This window comes from Phocoena sinus, chromosome 20 (genome assembly GCF_008692025.1).
Source record: "Phocoena sinus isolate mPhoSin1 chromosome 20, mPhoSin1.pri, whole genome shotgun sequence".
NCBI lineage: Eukaryota > Metazoa > Chordata > Mammalia > Artiodactyla > Phocoenidae > Phocoena > Phocoena sinus.
This window is the reverse complement of record NC_045782.1, coordinates 801,592-829,155: the sequence shown is the minus strand read 5'-3', so window position 1 is coordinate 829,155 and position 27,564 is coordinate 801,592. Positions and strand designations below refer to the sequence as shown.

Sequence of the window (27,564 nt, the reverse complement as noted above, 5' to 3'; positions counted from 1 at the left end):
CCCCTCGTCCTACAGATGAGAAAACCGAGGCCCCACCTGAACCCCCACAGAGGCTACGTCCTCCCGCTTCCTGGTGCACGGCCTTGGGGACACACAAGCCAGGACTGGGTCAAGCCCTGAGCTGTGCAGGCAGCTGCCGCCACCAGGGCCCTTGTAAACGGGGCCTGGGGCTCACGGGGGCTGCTCCTGGTCAGTGGGTCACCGAACTTCCCACTCCATTTCTCCCAGCACCGCGCTTCCTTCGATCATCAAAACACTTAAGAGGCAAAGGCCACTCTGGCTCCGGGGGCCCTGCGACTGTGGGCTGTGAGGGCATGGCTCATGGGGACCCAGGCCAGGAACGCTGGGCCAGTTCCCGGCTGAGCCACCCGTGCGCCGTGGGGCTGGGCCTCCGTTTCCCCGGCTGTGAGGAAGAGTGGGGGTCCGTCCCTCAGAGGGCGATGTGTCAAGGGACAGGGCCTGGCAGAGCAGGGCCCAACAAGCAAGCTGCTCCTTCTAAAAGGTAAACATTTCTATAATTTGCTATGACAGAGGGAAAGTTCAGGAAAATCCCTGACTGGTCCTAGCGCTGGCTACGGAGCTGGGGCCAAGAAGGTGGGAGCTCCTCGGGGTGACAAGAGCAGCGGGTGCCTGCCACGCTGGCAGAGGCCCGGCGGGCAGTGGCCAGCCGGAGCAGGGCCCGGCCGTCTGGGCTCCCGAGCTGGCATGTTGGGCAGAACAGACTTGGCCGGCTGGCTGGAGGCCCCTGCAGCCCCAGGCCCATGGAAAGAGGTCTCAGAAAGGCCCCTGTGTCCGCCCTTCTCTAGGCTGTTTTTTCCAGACCAGAGCCTCCCGTGTCTTTGGAAAGAGCAGCGAGTGCCCGAGGTTGCCGCTGACTCACTGTGTGACCTCAGGTGAGTCACCCCACCTCTCTGGGCTTCCATTTCCTTGCCCGTAAGACAGGGCAAGTGGTAAGTGCCCACCTCACGGGGTTGCGCAAAGACCCACTGAGAAAACGGACATAAAAGTGCTTTGTCATCATCACCCTCGTAGCTAATTCTAACATGACGCTTACGTGTGCAGAGCCCTGTTCTAAGAAGCAGTCAACGTATTTTTAACTCCTCTTACAGATGAGGCAACAGAGGCACAGAGAGATTAGGGCACTTGTCCAGAGTCGCACAGCTTGTGAGGGGCAGAAGCACCGTGACAGGAAAGTACCGTGAGGGATGATATTATTACTATAATTCACGGCTGTGGGTCAGGCCGAGGATGGGCAAGCTTCAGGCTCAGTTCCCGAGGCAGTGCTGGCCAGCCCAGAGGGGTCACGTGCGGGGCAGAAGGGCCCTACATCACACCCAAGCGGGAGCAGGGGCTCAGAGGGGGCTTCCCAGAGGCTCGCCCTCACCGGGTCCGAGCGGCGTGAGACCTGGCGGGCCGTGGTGGGGTCTGGAAGTGTCAGGCACAAGCGCCCACAGACCTCAGCAGCCAATTCCAAACGCTGGTGGGGAGAATGGGTGACAGACTCGGGGTTCCCCAGAGCCCCCCAGGGCTGCCGCACCCACCCCTCCAGCGCGCGTCCACCAGCTCCAGTCTGGCCCACAGTGGCCAGCGGGGTCAGCGCCCTTCAGCGGCAGATCGCACGTCTGAGGCCCAGCGAGCGCAGGGGGCCGCGCCGCACAGGGGCTCAGAGCCGCACCCCCATCTCCGCCCCCCACCTCCCCTGCAGGCCTGCACCAGCCTCTTCTCCCTCCCTGTCCCACTGCCGAGGCCCTGGGGGGCAGCGGCCTCCCTCTGGCTGAGGCCTCCCTGGGGCTGCTGTCTGGGTGTGGGAGGGACGCAGCTCCCAGCATATGAGGAAGGGCCACGGGTACCCGGAAGGGCGTGAGATTCCCATGGGAAAGGGGTGGTTCCAGCAGCAGCCCCTTCAGGCTGGCTCGGCTGGTGGATAAGCTCCAGCCGGCTCCTCGGGCACCTGCCCCTCTCGGAGACAAAGGCTGCGGGGCAGAGGCCAGGACACGTGCAAACATGAGAGGGAACCCCAGGCAGCCCGTCCTGGCCTTCCTTCTGCTGTGGCTCCATCTTTATTCGTTTCCCCTCCTTTTCAGGCAAACCTGACCCTCGAGAACTGGATGGGCCCGCAGGTCCACACAACACCCCACAGCCCCAGGGCTCCCCTGCCACTACCCCTTTACCCACAGGGCCAGCGCCGGAAAGACTGTCTCCCAAATAAACTGCATTTAGAGATCACCCTGTGTTCTCTCTCATGGGTGCAAAAGGACGGCAAATTAGGACTTTGATGGACACGAGCAAGCTGGGGGTCGTGGGCCTTGTGCCTGTTGAATGAGTGAGTGAATGGACGGATGGATGGGTGGGTGGAAAGACGGGTGGGTGGGTGGAATTCCAGCCCCAAGCAAAGCCATTGCTACTTTTTTTTAGCCTGAGCAAAATAAGATTTCCTCAAGGCTTTTAAGAACATGGCAGGCGGGACTTCCCTGGTGGCGCAGCGGTTAAGAATCCCCCTGCCAATGTAGGGTACGCGGGTTCGAGACCCGGTCCGGGAAGATCCCACCTGCCGCGGAGCAACTAAGCCCACGCGCCACAACTACTGAGCCTGAGCTCTAGAGCCCGCGAGCCACAACTACTGAAGCCCGCGCGCCTAGAGCCCGTGCTCCGCAGCAAGAGAAGCCACCGCAACGAGAAGCCCGCACACCGCAACGAAGAGTAGCCCTCGCTCGCCGCAACCAGAGAAAGCCCCACGCGCAGCAATGAAGACCCAACGCAGCAAAAAATAAAATTAGAAAACAAACAAACAAACATGGCAGGCCATTCCCAAGGTCGCAGGGGTCCCCTCTGCAACCACGCAACCGCACATCATGACGCCTGGGCTGGGAAATGGAGGGGCACAGGGAGGGGCCCTGGATCCTGGGCCCCTGCTTCCCCGTGCTGTGTCATCTCAGGGCCTCCAAAGCTCACCCAGAAGCCCCCTTTCCTGGGCCCTGTCCCAGAGGCCCCTGGGAGTCCCCCTGACCTGTAAGCGTCCACAGGGCCAGGGTCCCTGGGAGCCTCGAGCTGGGGCCCGAAGGACACACGAGGGAGGGGTGAACCCGCCCGGCAGCTTTGCAGAGCCGGAGCGAGCAGGACGTCTGTCATCTGTGGGGACAGTGAGGATGGTTTAAGGTTAAATTTAAGCCCATTAGAGCCTGGCTAATGACAGCGGCAGAAACGGTGAAAATAAAGATGGCGGGCGTGCCCCTCCCCGCAGCCCCCGCCCCACCGGCAGGCCCTACCCCTGCCCCCCGGCCACGTGGGCCGGCCCCCAGGGTCAGCATGTGGCCGGGGCCTTAGCCGGGGCGTGAGAAAAGATCCGGCCAGAGCATGGAGGCAGCAGCTTCTTAATCTCCCTCCTTTGATAACTTCCGTCTTTTTTGTGCACACGCTAGAATCCAGCCCCGCCGCCGGCATCTCTTCCCCGGGCTGAGCCGTCTCCCTGCAGCTAATGCCTGACAGCTCTGTTTATGTCTCCCCATAATTCTCCAGTTTTATGGGGGCTTTTTCGGGGCCATTAAGCTCCCAGCCACAAGCTCTTCCCCGGCCCCCGCCTGCCTCTGTCCTTGAGGCCTGGCAGCCCCACCGCCCTTTGGGAGAAGGGCTGTCCTCCGCCGGCAGGTGGACGAGGACCTCGGCCGAGGCCCTCTGGATGCCGCCTCCCCCCACGACGCCAGCTCCCTCGTCCTCTCGGCACAGGTCTCGGGAGACGGGACCCTCCGGGGTCCTGGAGCGCCTGGCACAGCCCGCCCTCCCTTGGGCCCAACCTTTGGCTTCTCTTCCCCGGTGAACTTTGCTCCTCCCACAGGCTCGGCCGTTCCTGAGAACAAAGCCCGCCCCCCCCCCACCTCCCTCTGCTCCAGACCCCCAGATCCAGCGCATGCACGGCACCGAGGCCCCGCCGCACCACCCCACAGACCTCGTCCTCTGCCCCAGTCTCCCCACGGGCTGTCTCTGAGGAGGCCCCCGAGTCCTCAGGGCACCCCCCTTCCCTTCCTCACGACCACAGCCCAGATCTAGCCTCCCGTGCTCCCGGCCTCTGTCCCATGTGGCCTCCCTCCAGCTGGGCTCAGGGCGCTCTCCCTCTGCTGCAAAGCCTTCAGTGGCTCCCCATCACCTTCACCTACCTGAGTCCCCATCCTCAGCGTGCTGCTCTGAACTCTGCAGCCCCCGCGTCCTGGGGAGAGCCGGCTGCCGACGCCCTGCCCTTCTTCCGCTGACACCAGACCTCGGGTGTCCCCAGCAGGGGCTGCCCCGACACCAGGCCTGCTCACACCTCCCGGGGCGCCCGTCCCCCACTCTGCAGCTCAGACACAAGGCAGAAGGGCTTCCCTCAGCGGGAAGCAACCCTTCCCTTGACTCTGGGTGCCACGGTCCCCTCCCATGGCTCCTACAGCTCCTGGAGTCCCCGGTTGCCCCAGCCTGGACCCCTGGCTTCCTGGGTGCCCGGGGCAGAGGGGTGCCCCTTGGAGTCCGTTTCCCCACCACAGCATGGGGCAGTGTCCCCCTGGGGCCCACACTAGGCCAGAGTCACCGCACAGAGGCCAACCTGGGATGTCAGAAGGCAGAGCCTCCCCCGAATCCCCTTTCTTTCTGGGCACACGGCCCTCCGGGGGTGAGGCAGCGGAAGGAGTGACTACCCCTCCCATACCCCCCCCCCCCCATGCCCTGCTCCTCCGGGGAGACCTGCGCCGCCCCAGGCAGTCATTTCTTCTCGGCCCTTTAATTTCCGCTTTTCCTTTCCCCGGAGCTGCTTCACGTGCGGGTGGCCGAGACTGCGGCCCGGCACTGTCACCAGCCTCTGGATGCCAGGTGGCGGGGGCCCCGCCCCTCCCCCATGGTGGGTGCTAGGGGATGCATGGGCCTACCCTTCGTCCGGAGGAGGGGGGGAGGGGACCACGGGGCGAGGGTGCCAGCGCTGCACCCCGTCCTCCTCTTCACGGGCGCTCGGCTGTTTCAGTTGATTCCGACCTCGTCGCCCACCGCCTCCCAGGGTGTCCGGCCACAGCTCGGCAGGCACCCCTGCCCGGGCCCGCCCGCCTCCCACCCAGACCTCCTGCCCTTGGCAGGTTCCACGGCCGCGCGGGCAGCCCCCAGCCTGAGCCTCCGCGTGACCCGGGCAGGGGGCGTCCTGGCCCGCTCCCGCCTGACACACAGCCCCGGAGCACTGCGCGGGGTGCCGGCCAGGCCATCCTACGCCCCGTTTCCAGCAACCCTATCGTTAAGAGCAGCACAAGCTTTGTAATCTGAGGGGCCCAGCGCAAAATGAAAACGGGGAACCCTGCTCAGAAGGCCTTCATCTCCAGATGGCAACAGAGCAGCATGAGACCAAGCACGGGACATTCTGAGTGCAGACCCCGCCTGGCCGCAGGGCCACAGGCCCACAAAGCCAGCGCAGCCCAGAGGAGGTCAGCGGGCCAGCAGCCACACCCCGCGGCTAGCGGCAGGGAGGTGCGGGTCTGACCCGCCGGTCACACCCGTAACGACAGTTCCTATCGACCGAGCACTTGCTTTGTGCCGAGAGCTCTGTACATATTAAGTCAGAAAACCATCACGGACTCTACAGCTTACGGGGGAGGGCGGGGGGCAGCGGTGGTGTTCAGAGGCAATGTGATCTGCCCAGGGTCCCTTGCTGGAGACAGGATGAGCCCGGACTCCAGGGGCTGGGGTGTCAGGGCTCCTGACTGAAGCACATGCCGCTGAAACGCCGAGACCCCTGATGTCGGCTCTGAATGGAGTCTTGAGAACCCACCCTAAACTCTCCCCACAGAGATGCAGAAACTAAGGCTCAGAGAGGGTGTCCGACTCCTGCAAGATCACACAGCATAGCAGGACCCGATCCCGGTCCTCAACAGGCCTGTTTCCAAAGACGCAGGCAAATGCTCACGATCCGCTGCAGGGCAGGACGCAAACGCGACGGGAGACCCACAGATGCCCACATCAGCATCTTCTCATCAGAGGACCAGGCAGTGACTTCTTTACACTCCTGGTTATTTTTTTGTATTTTCTCCAGTGAGCTGAGATTTTTAAAAAGACCAACAGCTCGGAGTTTTTGGAATGAATGAGGAAGGGGGTTTGTGGAACTGAGCCCTGGTTAAAAGAGTTGCCACGGATACGGAGCAGGGTTTACACGCTTCCCAAGACCCAGAGCTTCGGGTCCTGCCTGGCTCCCTGGGGAAGTCCCAGTGCCCAGGATGCCGTGGGCCCCGGGAGGGCTTCCGGGCGCTGCAAGTCTTGCTGTCCCCCCTGGCTGGTCAGGAGGCAGGTCTGGTGTTCACTGGCAGTGCTGTCCTCTTGCTGGACCTCCCCTCTGGCCCTCGCTGGTCCCCACCTCCCTCTGTCCCTCCACATCCCCGAGGCCCCCGTGGAACTCACACCACCCCACCCTCTCCTGCTCACAGCCCAGTGGATCCCCACCGCCGCAATATTCACAAGACCAGACTCCCCCCCTGCCCCGAATGTGGCCCCTGCTACCCTTTCTAGCCTCATCGCCCGGGGCCGGACAGTGCCGGACGCCTGCGCAGACCCTGCCTAGAGCACCGCCTCTCTACCTGCCCCCCACCCCCCCAGTCCCGAGCAGGGGCCGCTCCCAGTTCCCTGCCACGCAGTGGCTGCGGGGCGGGTATCAGGACCACATCTCACTGGGTCACCCCCACTGAGCCCACCGGGCCTCGCACAGTACCCAGGGAATCCGCCCGGGCCCCCTCTGCCCCTCGGAGGTGGATGCTGGGCCTTGGGCAGACAGCTCGGAGCCTTCTCCTGCCACGAGATCCCCCTGGGTCTCCGGCCTGAGAAGAGCTGACAGCTCCTTAATAAAAGCTTCCACAGACGCGCCTGAGTGACATCGTGACATCGCACCAGCCCGGCTGGCCGAGAGGCGGCCCACGTCAAAGCCCCACTTTTCTTCTTCCTGTGAGGCACTGAAACAATAAAGAGCCCTACATGTGTCTTGCAACAAAGACGCATTTCTTCTCGTGACTGGCCACGGCCCCCGGCCCACCCGGCTTCCCCGGATGCCCCCACTGGTGCCTGGCCCGCTTCCGCAAGAGCAGGGGTCTCAGGGACCACCCTGTACCTGGGTCACCCAGACACAGGGCTGGGGGAGGCCAGCCGAAGGAACAACCAAACCACGCCTATTAAAATAAAAACTAAAAACAACCAACCCTGAAGGGCTCGGGGGTGGGGCCGTGCCTGGGCCCAGAGGCCTGAGGATCTCAGCGCAGCCTTGCTCTGGCCTCAGGGGCTAGGCACGCAGCGGCCGCGTGCGCACCCTGGGCCCACCGAGCAAGTCTACCAGCACTGCAGACAAGGCCTGGGAGCCGGCTCTCCCCGCCCGGGCCCAGCACGCGGCCCCCACTGCGGTGCCCCCAGCCTCGAGAGCCGGGGCGGCTCCAGGTGAGGTTCCCAAAAAGTCCCATCTTCCAACAGCCGAGGCCTAACCCCTGTACTCCTGGCTTCGGTTTGGGCAAAGAATCACCCTCCCTTGGCCCCTCTATTAAGAAATGACACCCCGAGAGGTGACCCTGTGAGCCATGATCCCCGACTTGCGTCCCACGCGCCCAGGGTTGGGGAGCAGAGTGGGGCTCGGCCGAGCACAGCTGCCCCGGGAAACCCTGTGCCGACCCCCTGGCGGGTCTCGGTCTCCCTGAGTGTCAGACGGGCTCGGGAGCGCTCCCCACACGTGTGCCGGGCACCGGTGAGTCCTGGGCGTTAAGATACCCGACCCTCCCTGCCTGCGCGTGAGCACGTGCTGTCACCATTTGGGGCTCCACACACAGCCCCGCGTCTCGGTCTTGCTTTACGGGATTTTGGGGGGGCACTGGTTCTGTGTGACCTTCACTTTCCAAGTCCCATGGGAGATAAGACTGCGCTAGGGACGTTTCTGGATTCCGAGGGCCTGACCCCTGGCCCTGGCCAGGGTCGCTCCCTTGGTCTCCCCTCCCCGCCCCCCGAGTCCAGGGGGGCCTTCTTAAACACCGTGAGACCATGGCAATCCCACCTCGAGACACACAGCCAACGCGAGTGCCACGCACCGGCACCAGACCCGGTGCTCCTGAACATTCCCCGCAGGCTTAGTCGTAGAAGCCTCCAGCTGTACACGGACGGGATGCTCTCAGAGGTGGTGTGGATGGACAGCACGATGGAAATGCCCACACCGGCTGCACGCGGCCTGGGCAAGTCAGAGAGCTGGACCCGAGAGACCACACGGATGAAGTTCACAAGTTGACGCTCGGATCCTGGGCAGGCCAGGCCCGGGCGGACGGGGACACGGGGCCCGTGATGCCTTCTCCTGATCTGCATGCTGGTCGGACACGAGTGTGTCCAGTTTGCAGTGATTCATTGGCTGTTCACTCAGGATTCATGCCCTTCTCTGCATGGGATCAATAAACAGTTAAAAAGTAAAGCCATCGAGACTTCAGCCTTCTCTACTCAAGGCCTCCTGAGGCTCCTCACTTTGCTCGGAAGGAAGGATGGGAACCACCTCAGCCCGTTGGGTCAAGGTCAGCCCACCTCCAGATACTCGCTCTGCTCCTCGGTCAACAGCAGTGTGCACTCCCCCCGCCAAGGAGGAAGGATGGCTCCCGCCTTGGTCAACGGAATTTGAGTGAAAGTGACGTGTTGCTTTCAGAAGCTCCATGAGCCCAGGTGCCTCTGTCTTCCCCCGACCCCCACACCCTGGGATGTGCAGCCCTCAGAAGGCTGCTGCTGTCAGCCTGGGTCCTTGAGTGACTGCAGTGAGCGGTCCCTCTGCTGCCCAGTCACAACACACAGCACCAGGGAGGGATAAACCCTGTTGTTAAGGGGCTGATCTTTGGGGGATGCTTGTTATGCAGCGACCCTGTCCGTCCTGACTTGTACACCAGGCTTCCAAGGCTCTCTGTGGCCTGGTCCTTGACAAGCTCTCTGGCTCTGCGAAACAGAAACACGCTAGCCCTGAGCCCCATGGGGTCTCTGCCCCAGGCACGCTGGGATCCCAGCTGTTCAGACCCAGCTGGTTCCTTCCTGTCCTGGGCCCTTGTGCCTCCATCCATCTCCCAGGAGGACTGCCACCTGCTGCCTAGGCACTCGGGTGGAGCTAGCTGCTCCCTCTTCTGGACCACGCAGCCCAGCCCGTACCGCCCTTGCCTGCTCCTCTCAGAGGCCCCATGAGGGCAGGCATGCAGTCAGGCAACCGTCGTCCCCTACAGGACCAGCAGGGGGTAAAGGCACACAGGCTTGGCCTCCAGCTGCTGCGGTGGGACTTCAAAGGTGGCCCCTGCCCTTGATCACAAAGCCAAGGGCAGCCCAGGAGGCTGTGGACACCCCAGCCAAGCTCTAGGACCCTCCCACACCTGCAGAGCTGGCTGGCGTGCTCAGAACACGGCTTGTCTTAAACCCACCCTCCCTCCTCTGGTGTCTAAGAGCCGCCGTGCCACCCTGAGGGCCTCTTAGTGGCTGGGGAAAATTGGGGTGCAAGGAAGGATCTGGGGGCACTCAGGGGGAGGCGGCGCCACCAATTAGCCTATCTTAGATGATATTGGTTGGAGTCTCAGGAAAAGAATATCTCTTCCAGAAAGGCCTCCGTTTAAGGCCATGTGAGAAATGATCTCAGCTCGGCACAGCCTTGGATTCCCAGCTACAAGTTCCCAGCAGTGGCCGGGGACCCTCCCGGAGCAGCAGGGTTTCAGAGTGGCCAATCACTGAGGCCCCCAGAGGGGCCTCGGCTGAGTCTCCAGTCGTGGTGACAGGAGGGCCGAAGGTGGGGTGGGGTGGGCAGGACTCGGGGCGCCTCAAGGTGCAAACTGGCTGCCTAGGCACAGGTCCCATGGACCCCGTGTCCACAGGGCTCTCGGTTCCCCCGAGTCGTCCCATCTGCACCCCGCAAGCTCCCCACCCAGAGCGGGGGTCCGTGGGAGCAGAAGTGATGGCAGTGGCCACAGCAGGGAGGCCTCTGAGCAAGCATCTCACCTTCTGAGCACCACACAGGAGAACTCGGAAGTTCCGAGAGGGTGGGCGACTTGCTCAAGGCCACACACGGAAGCGAGTGCTGGGCGCTCGCTCTCCTCCCTGCTGGGGGCCCCCCCTTACTGCCACGGGGTAGACCTCCCCCTTGGTTCAGACTGAGTCCCCGAGCTCGGCCTGCACTGCTCTCCAGTTTCAATTCCCACCCCTCTCCCCTGTACGCTCTCCAGCCACACTGGCCCCTCGGACATGCTGGGCCCTCACCTCCGGGCCTTTGCACACACCATTCCCTCCTCCTGGATCACCAGTTCCTGGTCCCCACAGCTCTCACCGCCCTCTGCAGTCACATCCTTCGTGTGCTTGTTGACTCCCTTCCGTCTGTCTGCCCCATGGGCGGTGAGCTGTAAGCACTGGGTCCCGTCTGTCATGCTGAATGGGCCAGGCTGCGGCTGCTTCCAGGTTCCAGGCTGTCCGCACAGCCACAGGCCGCACTCCCTCCCCTCACTCTGCATCTGCTGGCCCTCCTCCAGAGCCCACTCCCTCACTCCCAGCCCTGCCCCCTGCTCGGACCCCTCCCGGTCCATCTCTCCAGGCTGGCATCCAGGGGTGACCCCCGCCCACCTTCCCAGTTCCCAGACCTCACGCCCAGCAACACTAGACCACAGGGTGCTACCTGTACCTACCAGCTCTCTTGTGCCGCCCCTTGCACATACTGGGTGCGATCACCTTAGGGTACACCTCTCCCTAGTTCACCTCGCAGACGTTCAGGGTCACCTCCTCTCGGCTCTCTTGTGACGTCCCAACAGTCGTCTGTCCTGGTTTCCCTCCCTGCCCCCGCCCTCACTGCCCACCGTGCTGTGGGTCTGCCTCCTAGGGTGCCCCAGTGCCCAGCAAATAGTCGGTGCTCAGAGAAGGCGGGCGATGTGGCTACCGAAGGGACCAGGGCCATGTGATTCCAGAGGCCGAAGCTGTAGGCTGAACACGAGCCTCTAAGAGACCAGCAGGGGCTCTGCCACCCGTCCCCAGGGCGCCAGGACGACAGCAGCTGCTTTCATCCACTCGCTGTGCGCCAGGAGTTCACACGTGGATCGCCTCTTCCAGCCCCAAGACAACCTTTCAAAGTACAGATGAGGACTGAGCACAGAGAGGACAAGGAACTAGTGCAATGTCACACAGCCAAGAAGTAGAGGAGCTGTGGTCCCCGGAGCACGCAGTTCCAGGAGGCTCTGGGGGGCCGCAGAGAGGGGGCCGCCTGCCAGGCGTCCCTCCCAAACTCCCCCATCTAGAGCCTGGCCTTGTTGCCAGACCGCTCCTTCCTGAGTCCATCCCCAAATCCTCTGGCTGGGAGGTGGCGGCCCTCCCGGGAGCATTTCCCAGCCTGGCTTGGGTGGCCCGGGCCATGCAGGGTGGGCCCAGTGGGCTGCACCACCATGGATAGCTGAGGAGACCCAGGCTCGGCCAGGTTGGGGGACGTCCCCAGGCCTCAGCTGGGTCCCAGCTCTACTCTGAGAAGCTGCATGGCTGCTGGGGGCCCATGTTGGTGTGGGACTCTGGGAGTGGGCCCTGGGCTCAGGGGCCACCCTCCAAAGCCGGGGAACCTGGGGCCAGGGCACCAACTGAGCTGCCATCAGCACCAGCGTCCAGGAGCTCCTGGAAGGTCAGGGGACACGGGACTGGGTCAAACTTTTGGATGACAGTCAGTGTGACTCCGGCCAGACGCCGAGCCCCCCCGGGTCGCTGGGCCCTCCCTGTCCCCCTTTCCACCATCATAGCTCTGAACACACACCCACATGTCCTGGGCACTTGTCTGTCTCTCCCAAGTCTCTGGCAGCCCTGGGGGGTCCAGAACCCTGAGTGGGCCCCCAGCCCTGTCCACACAGGGCTCTGACCAGGAAGGGGCCCTCAGTGGATATCCGTTAGGCGAGCAAACAGATCCTATGCTTTACTGTCCTTCCATAACGTCCCACGGCCCACCTCCTCCAGGAAGGACACCCTGAACACCCTGCTCCCTCCACTCTGGTCACTGGGCATCCTTAGTAATTAAGCAGAGATCTCACCCCAAGGCTCAGTTTAACCCCAGATCCAAATCACAGCATCCCTGTGGGCTCCAACCAACTTCCGCTCACTCACCTTCGGGGACGGAGGGCTCCCTTCCCACAGCACCTACTAGGTGCGAGCCTCCGTGCTGGGCGCTGGGTGCAGGAGCAGGACAGTCCCAGCCTGCAGCCCCCAAAGAAGAGCTGGCCGTTCTACATCAGCCAGGCCCGCTCCAGGGACCTCAGCTCTTGACAAACTCCCCCCGGATACATGGGGAGATGGGGAGCTGTTCCCAACTTGCTCAGCAGTAACAGCAGGTCACCGGGGATGCAGAAGAAGAGGACGTCACGTTTGTTTTTAAAAAACGTATGACCATGCCCGGTTCTGGAGCAACTGGACCCAAGATGTGGCCAGGTCGCTGGTGGGTGGTGTGATCCCGGGCGGGGGGGTCATCCTCCTGGGGCCGCTGTCTATTTGCTGAATTTCCCACAAGGAACGTGTATTATTCGTCACAAGGGGGGAAAGTCTGCCAATCGACGCCTTTGCTAGGCTGAGCCCTGGTCTGTGTCCTCGTTTGTGTCCTGCCTGCCAGGCGGCGGAGAGCGAGTGATACGACTCCTCGTGGGTGGGCCCTGTGACCCCATCACTTCTCCAGACCCCCACCTGGGCCCTTGCTGGCCCCACCCTGCCCATGCTGTCCCCCGTGGGGTCTGTACTGGTCTGGCCCCCACTGTGATGGCAAAGTCGCCAGGGCAGGGACCACGGGTGCAGCGTGGGGCTGCGCATACAGCAAGTGCATAATAATAGCTCGCAGGGAGCGGCCGCCTCCCCTGCCTTCTACCCGTGCAGGTGCTCTCCCCCCTCCAGGCCAAGGGGGGCTGATACCAGTGCTTATAGGTGTTTGCTATCCCGCAGCCCAGGGTCCCAAAACACTGCAACCAGAGACAACATCTGTGGCGCTTCTGCAAACTCAAATCCAACTTTGCTCCTCCCCAGTTTAAAACCTTCCACAGCCCCCTCAGTGTCCCGAAATCACTGCCCTCCCCCGCCGCCAGCTTCATATCCAAGGTCTTGTACCCTCTGACCCCTGTTCCCTCCTGCAGGTCCCCTCCCCGACCAAAACAGATCAGCCTACATCCCACCTGCCAACGGGGCTGCCTCACAGCCCTGGGCCTTTGCACACGCCGGTCCCTCTGTCCAGAACAGGCAGACCTGCCCCTATTCATCCTTCAAAACCCTGCGAAGAGGCTCCCTGATCCCTGCCCCTCCCCCAGGCCCGTTACCCGCCCGGCTCCCTCCTGAGTCTGTCTGTACACACATTGATCACTGCACTCAATGCAATTAGGGGTTGACGCGTCTGTCTCCTACCAAACCGGACGCGACAGGGACCAGGCCTTTTGTCTTTGTTTTAAATCCCTAGTGCCCAGATACCGCCTGCAGATAAACAGGCACTCAGGAACGTCTAGCTGACAGGTGGGTGAGTCGGTAAACAACATCTGCACAGCCCTTTACAGTTTCCGAAGCCTTTTTCCGTCCTCTGTCTCACTGGGCTTCTCCACAGGGCAGCGGGGAGCAAAGGCCCCGGACCCCATCCCCGACGACAGGCGCCACCTCCGAAGGGCCTGGGGTCCTTTCCCTCTGCCTGGTCAGGAGCTGAGCTTCGCCGGGAGCCTCTGGCAGGCTCACCAAGAGCGGCTTGAACCCCTTTTCAGCAGGAAGCCGACTGTTTCCCCTGCCAAAAGGGCTCCCTACCCTCCACCGCTGGGGAGAGCCAGGCAGATGCCCAGGTGGCAGCCTGGCCGGGTAGAGGCTCGGCACCGGCCGCCATCCTGTCATCCCGCCTAGAGCCGTGGGATGTGGTGGGCTGGAGCTGCAGCCCACCAGCGAGTCTTGGTAACAGTTGCTATGTAAAACGCTTAGAGGGGGAATTTACTGTCAGCGTTAATAATAGATGAAGGTTTCAGAATTTTTGATGCCTTACGTTCTAAGCCGTTTGATTTATAATGTCTCTGGAAAGGGAGGGAAGAGGGTGCGGGCAAGGGAGGCGGCCCAGAGGCACGAGCTGGGAGCGTATCCCCCGCCACCCTGGCCAGACGGGGAAACAGAGGCCAAGCGGCGGAGCCACATGGCTCCGATGCCAGGACCCCAGGGGCCTGCAGATGCCAGGCTGCCCCATCCTCAGGAGGGGAGGCAAGGTCTCGGCCCCTCCCACCCGCCCTGGGTTGTTTTGATGGATCCCTGCTTCTCCTTTTAGCGCAAGCAGGTGTATCTCAAGTAGACTCTGGGAAGCGGCGCTGATGGCGCCCGTGGGGGGCTGTGCAGGGCTGATTACAGGCTCCACAGAGACAAATGCAAGTCCCAACTTCCCTTCGGCTGCAAGCGCCACCGCTGTCGAGGCGCGGAAAGTCCTCCGTGGGGAGCAGGCCGTGTGGGCAGGAAGCAGGGCTGCTGGCCGGGTCCCACCACCTCACCGAGGGGCTGGCCTGGACGTGGAGGCCAGCAGGAGAGGCCTCCCCTGGGGCCCTCCTCAGGAGGGTGCCCTCCCTGACCTTCCCACCCGGCCTCCCCCAACCCTCCTCAGCCTCTCCATCCAGGCCAGGAGGTCTTCAGACAGGCCCGTACCTCCCCGGATCCCCAAGACCCCAGTCTTTGGGCCAAAGAAACGGGACCCTGGGCCGGGCACCCCAATATCCAGACCGCAACCCCTCACCTTGACAGCTGTCCCCAAAAGTCACAGCATCTCCCACTTACAAATGGGGGTGTGTCGCGCTCAGGGTCCTCCTGCCTCCCTCCTTGGGCCCTGCACACCCAAGAGCCCTGGCGACCCCTGCTCCAAACGCATGGGAGAGCCCTGCCCTCCCTCGGCCCTCACCTCCTGCTTCGGGGATCAGGCGAAGTGTACCCAGGCCCCAGGGCCCAGCACTCCACACCAGCCTGCTGTGGACTCACCAGCGCTGTCCCGCCGCCGACGCCCTCCGGGGCTGCTCGTGAAGGCCCACAAACTCTAAAGGGCTGTGGGCACGCCGCTAGTGGCGATGACACGTTAGGACCATTCGCACCGGGTGGGCACAACGCCCCCACGAACAGGCAGGAGAACCGTGGCCTTGGGAGGACAGCTCCGACCCCACAGTAGCCCCCCCGGCCCCCTCCCGCCTGCTTCATTACCGGGTCTTTGTCTGTCTTGATCACCGCCCTGCCCAGAGCACACGGTAGGGGTTCAATGGGTGTTTGTGGCAGGCTGTGTGGATAAAGGCATGAAGTGGTGAGCCCCCTCTCCAGGTGTGCTCTGAGCCCCTCCCGACCGGCCTGCAGGCAGGGGCCGGTGCTGGGTGTAATCATGGCTCGCCCCCTCCCCCCACCGCTGTCCACTGCCAGGCTCAGGCATCCCGGAACTCCTATGCCAGGCCCAAGCCGGGCACTTACAGGACCAGGACACACACACCCACCAGCAGGCCCCTGAATACCCCCTGAGCCACAGATGGAGGGCTGCTCCCCTGGGCCTGCAGAGCCCCTGCCGGTACTGCCAGGGCCCTGGGCACTTGCATCAAGAAGGAGGCCTGGGACTTCCCTGGTGGTGCAGTGGTTGAGAATCTGCCTGCCAATGCAGGGGACATGGGTTCGAGCCCTGGTCTGGGAAGATACCACATGCCGCAGAGCAACTAGGCCCGTGAGCCACAACTACTGAGCCTGCGCGTCTGGAGCTTGTGCTCCGCAACAAGAGGCCGCGACAGTGAGAGGCATGCACACTGCGATGAAGAGTGGTCCCCGCTCGCCACAACTAGAGAAAGCCCTCGCACAGAAAGGAAGACCCAACACAGCCAAAAATAAATAAATAAGTTAATAAATTTTAAAAAAAAAAAAAAAAAAAAAAGAAGGAGGCCTTTGGGGGTCAGGCCCCCTGCCCACTGGGAGAGAAGTCCTGCCTCGGGGGGGCTCCTGCAGGAACTGCGAGAATCGCTCGTTCACTCAGCCATTCAGTCACCAGATACTCTGCGAGGCCCTCCTCTGACCCAGGCCCTGTGGAGACATGCTGGGGACATTTGGGAATCCGACCTGGTCCCCACCTGGGGGGAACCCCAGGAGACACACTAATTATCTACACGAGAGTGTGGGGAGCAGCTCTGCGGGGCACCGGGTGCCACGGCGGCTCAGTCACACCTGAGGGTGCAGGGATCGGAGACAGTGAGGCCAGGCCCAGGCCGGGGGGCTGAGCCAGGGCCAAGGGTCGGGGGGACGTCCCCTCTTCTGGCTCAGAGAAACACCCCCGGCGGGGGGGACCCTGGCTGATGGTGACTGAGAGTGCTGCCTGGGGAGGGGGCTTAAAGGGTCGCGGCCCCCCGATGTCTTCAGGATCCTCGTTCCACAGAGGCAGGGGTCCCTCAGGGGGGCTGTGTCCAGCCCGCGCGTGGGACGGACATTGCTCTTGAGGGTCTGAGGATCTCCGGTGGAGAGAGACCCCCGGGTGGAGAGCCCTGCCCCAGCGTCCGGCAGCCTCTGTCCTCTGGAGCGTCACCGTCCAGGCCCTGCCACCCTTCAGCCTGGCTGAGCTGGACGGGAGGGCAGTGAGGGTGGCCGGCAGGCCAGGCCTCGGCAAACAGGAAACGCCAGCTCACCCTTGAGTCGGCTCCAGTGCCGACTCCCCTTGGCCTCTAGGTCCACCCCAGGCCTGCACCCCTCCTGTCTGCTGTGGCCCGGGACTCCCAGCCTCACCAACCCCACTTCAGGTCTCTGCCTGCGGTGGTCCAAAGGCAAAGCTTGGAGCCGAGAGCCCACTTAACCAGCCACTGATCCCTCATTCATTCAACAACGCTGTATTTCACGCCGTGTGCCAGACCCCGTGTCTAGGGCTCACTGCCCAGCGCTGGGTGCTGCCAGGCTGTGGAGATACGGTGCATAAACCAGGGTGGCAGCACTGTGACAGAAAAGCCCAGGTTGTGTGAGCCCAGAAGCCTCTAACCAGCCCAAAGATCAGAGGAGGCTTCCACGAGGTGGCGTCACTTAGACTCACGAGCTGCATGATGTGAGGTGCTGTGGGGTGTGGCTTTGGCTACTTCCTCTCCTGGTCTTTGCCCTCCTCCCTGTCCCACTGCAAAGCTTCTGTTCATCAAGTCTTCCCAGACAGGCAGGCCTTCTCCACTCCAAATGCCCAGCCCTCCAAGCCTCAGTTTTCCCGATCTATAAAATGGGCCCAGTGACTCACTCACGTCAACCAAATAAATACTCGTCTTCTGCCCACTCTCCACTGAGAGACCAGCTTCTTGGACCATCTTCCTGTCCCAAGCAAGGCCTGTGGGCAGCCCCCAGCCACTGCCCAATACGATCCCAGGACTCTGGGAGCACCAGGAACCAAGCGTTAGCGGATGAGGGCTGCCAAGTCGTCCGTCGTGCCTTTAATAGGGGAATTTACGGAAGGCCAGTTCATCAGTGATAGCACACAGGATTTCTGCAACTTCGTTAGTGCTGCTAACCCGAGTTATCATATAAGAGGCAGGAGTGTGGCTAGGGGTTGGGGGCAGGCCATGTGATGCTTATGCATAAGACAGGAAAAGATACCCCAGGTGCAAGGCTGTACAACGTGTCCAGTGGAGTGTAGGCTGGACTTCTGCCAGGACCTCTTGTGCAGTATACAACCTATACAACTGTACATTTGGGCCCTAGGTTTAGGTGACTGTCAGCATGGAGGCGTTTCCCCAAACAGGTCTCCCGAGCCTTTCAGACCACTGAACTCAGGTGTGAGAGCAGCCTGAGATCAAATGCAAAGTGTGTGTGTGTGTGTGCACGTGCGTGCACACACACGCACAAGCACGTTTTTCTAAAGCAAGTGCAGAGCTTTTATCCAGTTCCCATAGGGGGCAGAGTCCCTGCAGTCTAGACCTGGATCTGGCCCCAGGGTCTGGGATGGAGAGGGCTAGACGGGTCTTAGTAGAGCCTGGGGACGCAAACATTTGATATTCTGTTTCTCAAACACTGAAGGTTCTGAGTATCAACACCACACAGGCTTGAAAAAAGGCAGATTCCTGGGTTGTTTCCCTTGAGATCTGTAGTTTGCGGGTGGCCTGAGCCCAGAAATCCTCGGTGGTACAAACTCTGGGATTTCGATCAAACTGGCCAAAGCTCCAGAAGCTCTGATGTTATACACAGTTACTACTGGCTTTACCTAGCATTGTATTTCCTTCTTTGGGTGTTGGTGGGGAACAACGTATGTACCCCAGAGCCCATTCAAACCCCGAAAGCTGAATCTGTGCCTAACAGTGTAACTGGGAGTGCCGTGGGGGCAGGGGCTGTGGAGTTTTGTCACTCCCACTCCAGGCACAGTGAGTGGGCCACTGGGCCTCCCAGGGTCTCCGTCCCCAAGGTGTGCTGAGCAGCCCTCACCAGCCCATTTCTGTACCATGTGTGCCTCCTAGGCAGGGCCACCCCACGGCTCCCCATGTTGCCAGAACAGGGGGCCATTCACCACGGGCACACGCCAAGCCAGGCTCCTCCGTCTTGGCATCCAGGCCAGATGCTCACCCCATGGCCTGGCCTTGGACATAAGCTCTTCTGTGTCTGGGAGTGAAGGGACATCTGTCTCCCTTTCTCCCAAGCCCCAGCGTCCAGCCCTCCGCCTGCCAAGGAGGCCTTGGAGGCAGTCAAATGAATGGATTCATTCAACAATATAAACTGAGCACCTACTGTGTGCCAGGCCACGGGCAGGATCCTGCCTGAACGGCAATCTGGTGTGGGAGGGGGATGCACGATTAAAGGTTCAACCACACGGGAGACACGGCCTAAGCGGGGCAGGCACGTGGTCTGTTAGGAAAGCTTCCAGAGGAAGGGTGAGGAACTGGCCAGGATAAGGGACTTGGAGACCAGGAACAGGCAATGCACGTGCAAAGGCCCTGTGGCAGGAAGGGGCCGGTCGGGGACAGATTGGCGGGGTGGACCACAAAGTGCGCGTACCAGGATTAGGAGGCACTGGCCAAGTTGGGCCTCTCACTGCCAGACCCCGGGGACCAGAAGAAACGACCAGAGACGGAGCCAGGTCGAGGCGGCCTTTGTTCTGGGCGCCATCCACGCGCACTCCCCCAACCACGCCCCCCCGGAGGCCGTCCCGGAAGCCCCGCCCCTTCCAGCCGCACACGCGCGCGCGCGCGCCTGGTTAATCCCGGCCGCGCGCGCCAGAGACACGCCCCGCCCACTTCCTGCCCGGGATACCCTGCCTCTCCGCAGCGTGTCGGCCAATCAGGGGCGGCGGCCAGGCGGGGGCGGGGCCCGTGCGAACACAAAAGGCCAGAAACCCACACAGTCTCGGGCGCTGTAACCATGACTACCGGCGCCCTCGCGCCGCCCCGGACGCAGCCGGGGACGCGCCCGCGGGCCGGGGGTGGGGGCCAGTGCGGGGGGGTCTCGCCCGCGGTGCGCTCGGCCTCCCGCCCTCGTCCACTAAGAAATAGGGTCACATTTTGCCCAGGGCTGAATTCGCTCCTTAATTCAACATTTACTGAAAGCCTGCTGTGTCCAGAGGCTAGAGATCCGCCACCGAACAGGTCAGACTCCAAACAAAATCCTGCCCTCGGGTGGCTTATACCGGGAGGCAGGGTGCGGAAGGGACGCAACCAATGAGCATAAACGTAAGCAAATTACAGGGCGAGGTGACTAAGCGCCGCTTCGGGGAAAACACAGATTGGAGTGAGCAGAATGGGAAATGTCAGGGTCCGCAGCCTTACACGGGGTGATCTGGCGGCCTCCTCAAGAGGTGACACCGAGGGAAGGCTAAAGGGAGAGGAATCAGCTGTGTGGCGTTGGAGCCAGAGGAAGAGCCACTGCGACGGGGCGGGGAGCAAGGCGGCCCCGCGTGTGTAGCTGAGAACAGGGAGCAGAGGCGACCAGGCCTGAGAGGTGACAGCACAGGGCCTCGGCAGGTCCCCCTCTTCTTCCTTTCCTGCTGTCCTTCCTCCTTCCTCTTCTCTTCCCAGGCCTTCTCTCCTCCACAACTAGAACTAGACTACTCCCTCAGCTCAGATAGGAAGGACCTGGGTTACTGGCCTGGGCAGCAGACCAGGCTCTGGGGCTGAGGCAGAGCCAGGAGCCAGGCTCCGCCAGCCTCTGCTAAGCTGTTCCCTCTGCCTGGCACGCCCTTCCCACCTGTCAATGTGTCAAGTGTCACCTCCTCCCGGAAGCCAGGCTTGGTGAGGCACCACTCCTGGAACTACCCGCCATACAGACGCTATCACAGCACTGACCATTACCCTCCTGCAGCTTTCCCTCTGGGGGCATCTGTCCTTCCTCTGCGTGGGTGACAGGCAGGGGCCAGCTGCCAAGTGGCAGAAAGGCCAGCAGGAGAGCACTTGTCAATCACAGGGGATGGGGAAGACAGAACCTGAAGTCGATGGCCAGTGGTTAGTGGGCACGCGTGAGCCTACCAACCACTAACTACCACCCCCGGTGCGGGAGGGTGAGTCCTGCCTTAGCCTCCACGCACAGGAGCCCCGCAGGGGCCCAGAGCTGGTGACTTAGGAACGAACAGAAGCCGTCCAACAAACATGGACCGCTGAAATGATGGAGAGACATACCCCGCCCCCAGGCGAGAACAAACCCTCATAAGACGAGGAAAAGGGGGAGCCAGCCCCTGCGGCTCTGCACACTGGCCGCCTCCTTAAATGCCCACGCGTTTGGTGTGTCGAGACTCAGGGTGAGTGTCAGCAGGACACTCCGGACAGGTGGCCTTTAAGAAGCAGGGCAGGGCAGCACTTGACAACACGGGTCCTCGGGCCGGCTCTGGCCGGCACATGTCGTCTGAGCCTCAGTCTCCTCGTGTGCAAACGGGGCTGAGAGTAATACCCGTCTTACGGGGCCGCAGTGAAAACTACATTGATGAAGTCGACAAAACCCACGTCCTCTCCCAGGAGCCGCAGCTGGACTGTATCTCCCAGCCTCTCCTGCAACTGGGGACAGTCACGTAACTGAGTTCCAGCCAGTGGCATGTGAGGGCAGGTGAGGTGCCCCGCCCAGGCATGGGGACCAAGCCCAGGCCGCAAGGGAAGGCAGGGCCTCGACACAGGAGATGCCACCCATCGGCCAGAAACTCTTGCTGCCCTCATGTGTGAAGAATGAACTTCTGGAAATGTTAGCGTTTGTCTGTTACTGCAATCAGCCTTACCCTAACTAGCTCAGGGATCCACTTACCCATTTCCTCGTTTACCCTTCAATAAATACTCATGAGGGGCTCTGGGCTCTGGGGATGCCCTCGTGGAGCTTAGGTGTCAACAAAGGCCATCCTCAGTAAGTGCTCAGGGCAGGGGACTGGGGCAGAAAGGCTTCCCTGGGATGGGGTCTCAAAGAGAGGGCAGAGAAGGGGAGAGGCCGCAGGGGTGGAGGTCCTTCAGCCTGAGGGAACACGGTCCACTCCTGGAACCCAGAGGTGGAAAGATGCAACCGAAGTGGTCCGACTTCATCACCTCCCCGTTCTGAGCCTCCGTTTTCTCTTTAAAACGAAGGCGACACTAATAACACTGCCTCTCGGGGCATCTCTGGGTCGCAGGGGAGAGAACGCCACTTGCGATGCTCCTGGATGCCCTTTCATCCCGACATCACCCAGAGTGGGAGCCAAGGCCTCTGCCGGCCGCCTGTGCGGTGCAGGTGGGGGGACGTCAGTTCAGGAGGTGAGCAGGGCTGGGCAGGGGGCTTGGGCAGGGCAGGGAGGGCTGGCGGCTGCTCTTCAGGCTCGTGCACGCAGGCTGCACATCAAGGATTGTCTCCAGCCGGGAGAGCTATTAGGCAGCAGCGGAAGTGCTGCTGGCTCTCTGGGGAGGCGGCTGGGGAGGGGGGGCGGCTGGTGCTGAGCGGGAACTGTCTGCTGACAGCAGATGCTGGCTGCTATTCAGTCTCCTCTGGACAGGGAAACGAGCAGCGGAGGATCTGGGGGCAGGTCTGGGAGGTCCCTGGGGGCTGATATGTTGAGCACTTCCCTGATGTCCCATGCCAGCCTGGCTGCTGTCTCCTGAGATAAGGAGCAGAAAAAGACACAGCAGATCCGGGAGGCGTGCTGGGCACCGGGCAAGCAGGAGGTTGCTGGCCAGGGGAGGTCCGACCAGGAGCTGGAGCCCCCAGTGACTTGCAGTGGGACCACGTCACTCCCGCCCTCATATACCTGCCTCGGCTCCCCAGCTGTCTGCTGAGAGCATCAAGGCTCCTCCAGACCCCGGCACACCTCTGCACCACAGCTGCTCCCACTGCCATGCTTCTGCATCCACTGTTCCTTCCGCCAGGCGTGCCAGACTCACCTCCCATCCCCTTACATCTTTTCTATCATCTTTTTAAGAACCCCTTGGAGTTCTAAACCTGGCTGAGTGAGGTGGCCAAGCAACTTCCCCTCCAAGCCGTAGCTTCCTCACTGAGAACATGTGGAAGCTATTTCTTACCTCACAGGATTGTTGGTGCAAATTAAACACGACAGCGTCTGTGAAAAGCACCTGACGGCAAACAGCACGAAGTAGTTATTTAAAAAGTAGCCCCCCCCACCTCAAAAAATACCAACCAACTTCTTGCAGCAGCACCTCCTCTGGGAAGCCTTCCCTGACCACACCCCCTGGTCTGGCTTAAGTGCCTTCTTGTTGGTCCCTCCCTCCCTGGGCAACCCCTGGCACGGCACCACACGGGGCAGCAATGACTGTGACTTTCCTGGTGGGTGCCAGGCCCCACAGTCAGTGTCAGACAAAGAAGTTGAAAGAAGGGGTGAATGGCACAGGCCCAACCTCAGCCTCCTCCTCTGTCTGGACCCTGGTAGGTGAGAGGACAGGCATCTCAGATGCCCCTGGACCCCAGGATTCTCGGTCTCCATGCTCGGGACCAGCTTGCCAGGCTGCTGTCCATCTCTGCTCGGAGGAGTCCTGACCTCGGCCCAGGCCCCCACTCTCCTCCCCAGGCAGCCACTGATGGCAGCTCCCAGAGATGGGGATGGGCCCACTCCGCTCCCTCATCCTCTGCCATGCTGCCGGCCAGCCGGTGGCCAAGTGGCCAGCCTGAGCTCAGGGCTGGCTGGAGAAGGGGTGATGAAACATCCCAGGTGGCCCCAGGAGCTTAGGGAAGCAACGGGTGGGGGTCCCCGAGCTGTCTCCATTTCTTCTAGGAGGCTCAGGGGTACTACGCATTTATCCCAGACGAGGCCACGCTGACACAAATCCGGCAGGGCCCTGCTCTGGGCCAGAAGCTGTCAGCTCACAGCCCCGCCGGCTATCTCCCCCCACCCAAAGCTCGGGGAGGCAGTTATGGATGTCTTTGATTAATAAGAAATGGGGGCAATGAATTAACCATTATGTAATAAATGCAGCTTGTTTGGCAGCCATATCTTTCAAAAACACGGCTCCTGTGTGTGAGAAATAGCGGAGGGGGGTCCCTCAGTAAACACATATGGCACTCCAGGGGAGGCTACCATGTTTGCCCCAGGAGCCCCTGTACCTGGGGGTCGGCAGTGACAGCCTCGGGCATCTTCTGGCGGGGGGCGGGGGGTGGGGAGCGTGACGCGGGAGCACCTGGCCAGGAGTCCCTGGAGAGACAGAACAGGCGGTAGGGGGGCGGGGGGAGTAGGGCAGAGAACAGGGGCTCTGGGCTCAGCCCAGGTCCCTACCTCCCTGCCCAGTGTAGGGCGGGGCTCCCGGTCCTGGGGCTGCTGCCCGCCCTGCTCGGAAAGGAGAAGCAGGAACACATGTTTCCTTGGATCAGAAAATAACGTCGGCTCCCAGATGGGCCATGGGCCGCGTCCTCTCCCTCCCCCGCTTTGTGCCAAGGTCTGTCTTTCTGGGGAGCAGCAGAGGGTGGAGGGCGGGGGCAGGGGCACCAGCGGGGCACCTGGCGCTTGGTCATCTCCCACTGCTGTCTGCCGCGAGATGTGACAGGTGCTGGCAGGGGGCATCCCGCCCAGGATGGGGGCCGGCAGTGAGGCCTGGGATGGAGACCAGACCTCCACGCCCCCCGGCCACCCGCCTGCCCGCCCACAGCTGTACTGGAGGTCGGCTCCCACCCACAGGGGACCGGAGCTTGGCCCGCTCGGGCCGTCGTGGCTCCTGTCGCTCAGAACAGAGCAGGGCCCGAGGCCGCCCGCCTGTCCTCCCAGGGGCTGCTCGCAGAGGGCCTGACCCGGCAGAACCGCGGGGACCCAGGGGCCACGGGTCCCAAACCGGATCCAGGTCCAGTGCCCTCCGTGCTTCCTCCCCTCTGCACTTCTGAAGTCTGCACGCGCCCGAGGAGACCCGTGGGCCCTTCCTGAGCCCCACAATGCCCCGACCTGTCTCCCAGCAGGCCCTTCCCCGTGACACCTCCCCAGCACCTACAGGCGGCGCCCTTCCGGCCCCAGCCAGTCTCCCCAGCAGGATGAGGGTTCCCTGCACAGTAGGTGCTCAATGAAGGGGTGTGTGTGTGCAACGGCCCCAGGGTCTCCCCCAGCCAAGCTGGTTCAGTGAGAAGGAGGGGCGGGTGCGGGCAGCACGTGGGACCCCACAGTGGGCGTGTCCAAATGCCACCCTCTGCGCGGTCACTCACGTGGGTGAGCCATCTCTTAGGCCCCGTGTGCCCAGAACTGTGCAGGGGACACCGGTAATTGGTCCCACCGCCTGTTCCCATTCGTATGTCCCCTCCCCGCCCCGAGCCCGCTGGCTGCCCTGCTGCCCAGCCAGGGCACTCCTGAGCGGACAGGGTCCTGGCTGGCATCAGCGGCACCTGAGGGCCACCCCGGGAACTGTGGTTCGGGCAGGCCAAGGTCAGGGACGGTGTGCTGGGCTTTTCTGTGTCTCTGTCTCTGCCCAAGGGCCCGACCAGACGAGCCCCAGGCTGCTCCCAAGTCTGCCAGCCGACGAGCAGCAGCCTGGCGCCCAGAGCGGGATGCGGGGCCGCCCCAGAGAGAATGCTGAGTGTGCCGCCCACCTGCCCTAGCACTACCGGTGCCATAAACCAGGCTGGTGGTGCCTGGGCGCCAACGGTGATGAACTGCGACGGGTGGGGGGCAGCTGGGCCCCTGGACGCTGCTCAGGGGCCTCCTCATCGGCCGGGGGCCCGGCACACAGAAGAGACACGAGAAATGTCTCGGGCATGGAAGTGAGTACAGATTCCTTCCAAATCACAAAGGCTACCGTTTATCAAGTGTTCTGCCTATATCACCTTGTTTAAAACCCAGACTGGGAGAATTCCCTGGCAGTCCCATGGTTAGGACTCTGCACTTTCATTGCTGAGAACCCGGGTTCAATCCCTGGTTGGGGAACTAAGATCCCACAAGCTGAGCAGCGAGGCCAATAATAATAATAAGTAATAAAACTGGGACTGGAATGAAGGAATTTGTAACAGCAGAAAAGCCGTTCACGTGGTAGGCAGGGGACACTGGAGGGGCACGCGGGGCTGCAGAACACTGCGTGCGGAAGGGTCCCATGGAGTATAACCCCAGAGGCATGAGAAACGCACAGAATTCCCGGCGACGGGAGGGTGGGCCCCCCCCCCGACTGCGACCCGGGGTCGGCGGGTGGCGGGTGGCAGCGGCTTGGGCCTGGAGCTCTGGGAACATGAACTTCTGAGTTCACACGCTTCTGTTTTGTCTTTTTTTTTTTTCAAACAATGAATGCATGTTATTATTTTTTTAAAGGATATGACTTTTGGCAAAGTTGCCAGTGAATCAGTGCCCGGGGTGGGGGGTTGTGGGCCTGGCAGGCCCTCCGGGGTAGGCGACTTCAGACTGCGGAACACGTGTGCACACAGGCATTAATTCAGGAGGCAAAGACCGGACCCTCCGAGCTGCCTGCCAGCTACCCCAGGCCTTGGCAGTAAGCAGCCATTCATTCATTCATTCACTGATTCATTCACAGATACTTATCACGTGTCTGCCGTGAGTCTCCGGGCCTCTGTGGTAGGCCTGGCGCTGTGGCCTGGGGCCGGGCTGGGGTGCACAGGCCCCTGCCTGCCTCCGGCCGTGTGCCCCCTGCATCCCCGCCCCTTGGCCCCTGTACGGCGTCACCTGCGGCCACGGGAGCCCACCCCCAAGCCGGCAGGCGCCCAAGATGGAACTTCGGTCTCTGGGAGAGACAAGGGCATGAGCTGGTTACTGCCTTTTCAGCAAACATAATTCCTTTTTATTAGAAAATTAAAGGCTGGGGCCAGCTTGCCAAAAGCCAGAAGAGCTGAAACGTGCTTTCCTAAGATATGCGGCATCTAATGAAACAGATTTGCTTGTCTGCCTCCTTTCCCACCATCACCTCCCCTGGGCCCACCCGCCCTGCAGTCCCACCCCTTCCACGGCTTGGCCTGGGCCCCGCAGGTCCAGCACCTGGGCACGGGAGGGCTCGCCTCTGGCCCCTGGCACAGGGCAGGAGCCCCACTCCCCAGGCGCCAGCCTTTTGAGAATTATCTCGGGGATTCTCTTGCTTTCCTGAGATGCAAAGGCACCCGTGGCCTCCGCTAAGCTGAGGGTGTCTGGAGGGAAAGGCAGGAACAATAAAGGACTGGGCTCCTGAGAAAGGAGCTCGTCCATCTGGAGACCCGGGAGTGGCAGCTCCAGACAGCAGGAGGAAGCCAGGGCAGAGTCGAGGAGAGGAGAGGACTGTCCCTCGCTGCCACACAAAAAGCCACCCAGGGAGTTCTCTCTTACTGGAAAGTCCTTGATTCTTCCCTTTCTGCCGCAGAACTCTTATTAATGGGGCAATGGAGGAGCCCGGGGGATGGTCCTCCCGCACGGGAAGGTGGCCGCGCCGCCCCACGAGTCTTTAGAGCTGGGAACTAGGGAACTCCAGGATCGGGTTTTTCTTCCACTAATCTCCCTTCCTCTTTCCTTTTCTTTTTTCTCTGCCGGTCAGAGGTTACCTCCCTGGTTTACAGGGAACCTCAGAGCTGGGTGGAGGAAGCTGGGAGTGATGTGTGTGTGAGCGCGTGTGCGTGTGCACGTGAGAGCTCGCGCACGCGCGTGTGCGCCTGTGTGTGTGTGTGTGTGTGTGAGCGCGCGTGTGTGCGCAGGCGTGTGCGCTGAATGCAAAAATGGTGACCACACTCTTGGGGTGCCAACGGATGTGGGAGTAGGGGGCGGGGTGTCTGTCTCAGGTATGTCTGCCCCCGGCCCCCTCCCCACACATCCCCACCCCTCCCCACTCTGCTCCCTGTTCAAGGGCAAATCCATCCCCTCACTCCCTCCTTGAGTAACAAAAGGCAGATGGAGTCCCCTTCCACCTGCTCTGACTGAAGCCTCTGCTGTGGCATGTCTAGCAGAACCGCTTTGTTCTGGGGAAAACCAAGACGGAGGTCTGTCCCAGGGCCCGCCAGGGTGGGGGTCAGAAAGGAACACGAAAAGCAGCAGCAGCGTCCCACAGGTCCGCGCCGCCTGGACCTCTTGCCTGAGATGCGTGGTCCAGGGAAGCACCACCAAAAGGGCTCTGGCCAGCAGAGCCTGGTCGGATCCCAGCCTAGTGACCACATTTGCCCCGTGGCCTGGGTCATATTCTTTCACTCTCTGCGCCTGGCTTGCTGGCCTTTCATGACAACCATAGGAAGCCCCTGGCACAATGTCAGGTCTCTCCCCCCACCTGGCCAGCTCTTGGGCTGATGGGAGGA

General features: G+C 62.0%; 1 protein-coding gene and 1 long non-coding RNA gene across 3 annotated transcripts in view; one reads left to right on the top strand and one right to left on the bottom strand.

Moving 5' to 3' along the window:
* RAI1 (retinoic acid induced 1) overlaps positions 1–27,564 on the bottom strand; it is a 105,600-nt gene that overhangs the window by 29,396 nt on the left and 48,640 nt on the right. The gene's annotated exons all lie outside the window — the stretch shown is intronic.
* On the top strand, positions 19,396–23,316 carry LOC116745131. Of its 2 annotated transcripts, none has more exons than XR_004347283.1 (3): positions 19,396–19,532; positions 21,527–21,647; positions 21,971–23,316. It is a non-coding gene; the product is annotated as an uncharacterized LOC116745131 (long non-coding RNA). The 2 variants fall into 2 exon arrangements; XR_004347282.1 differs by lacking the exon at positions 19,396–19,532 and adding an exon at positions 19,678–19,884.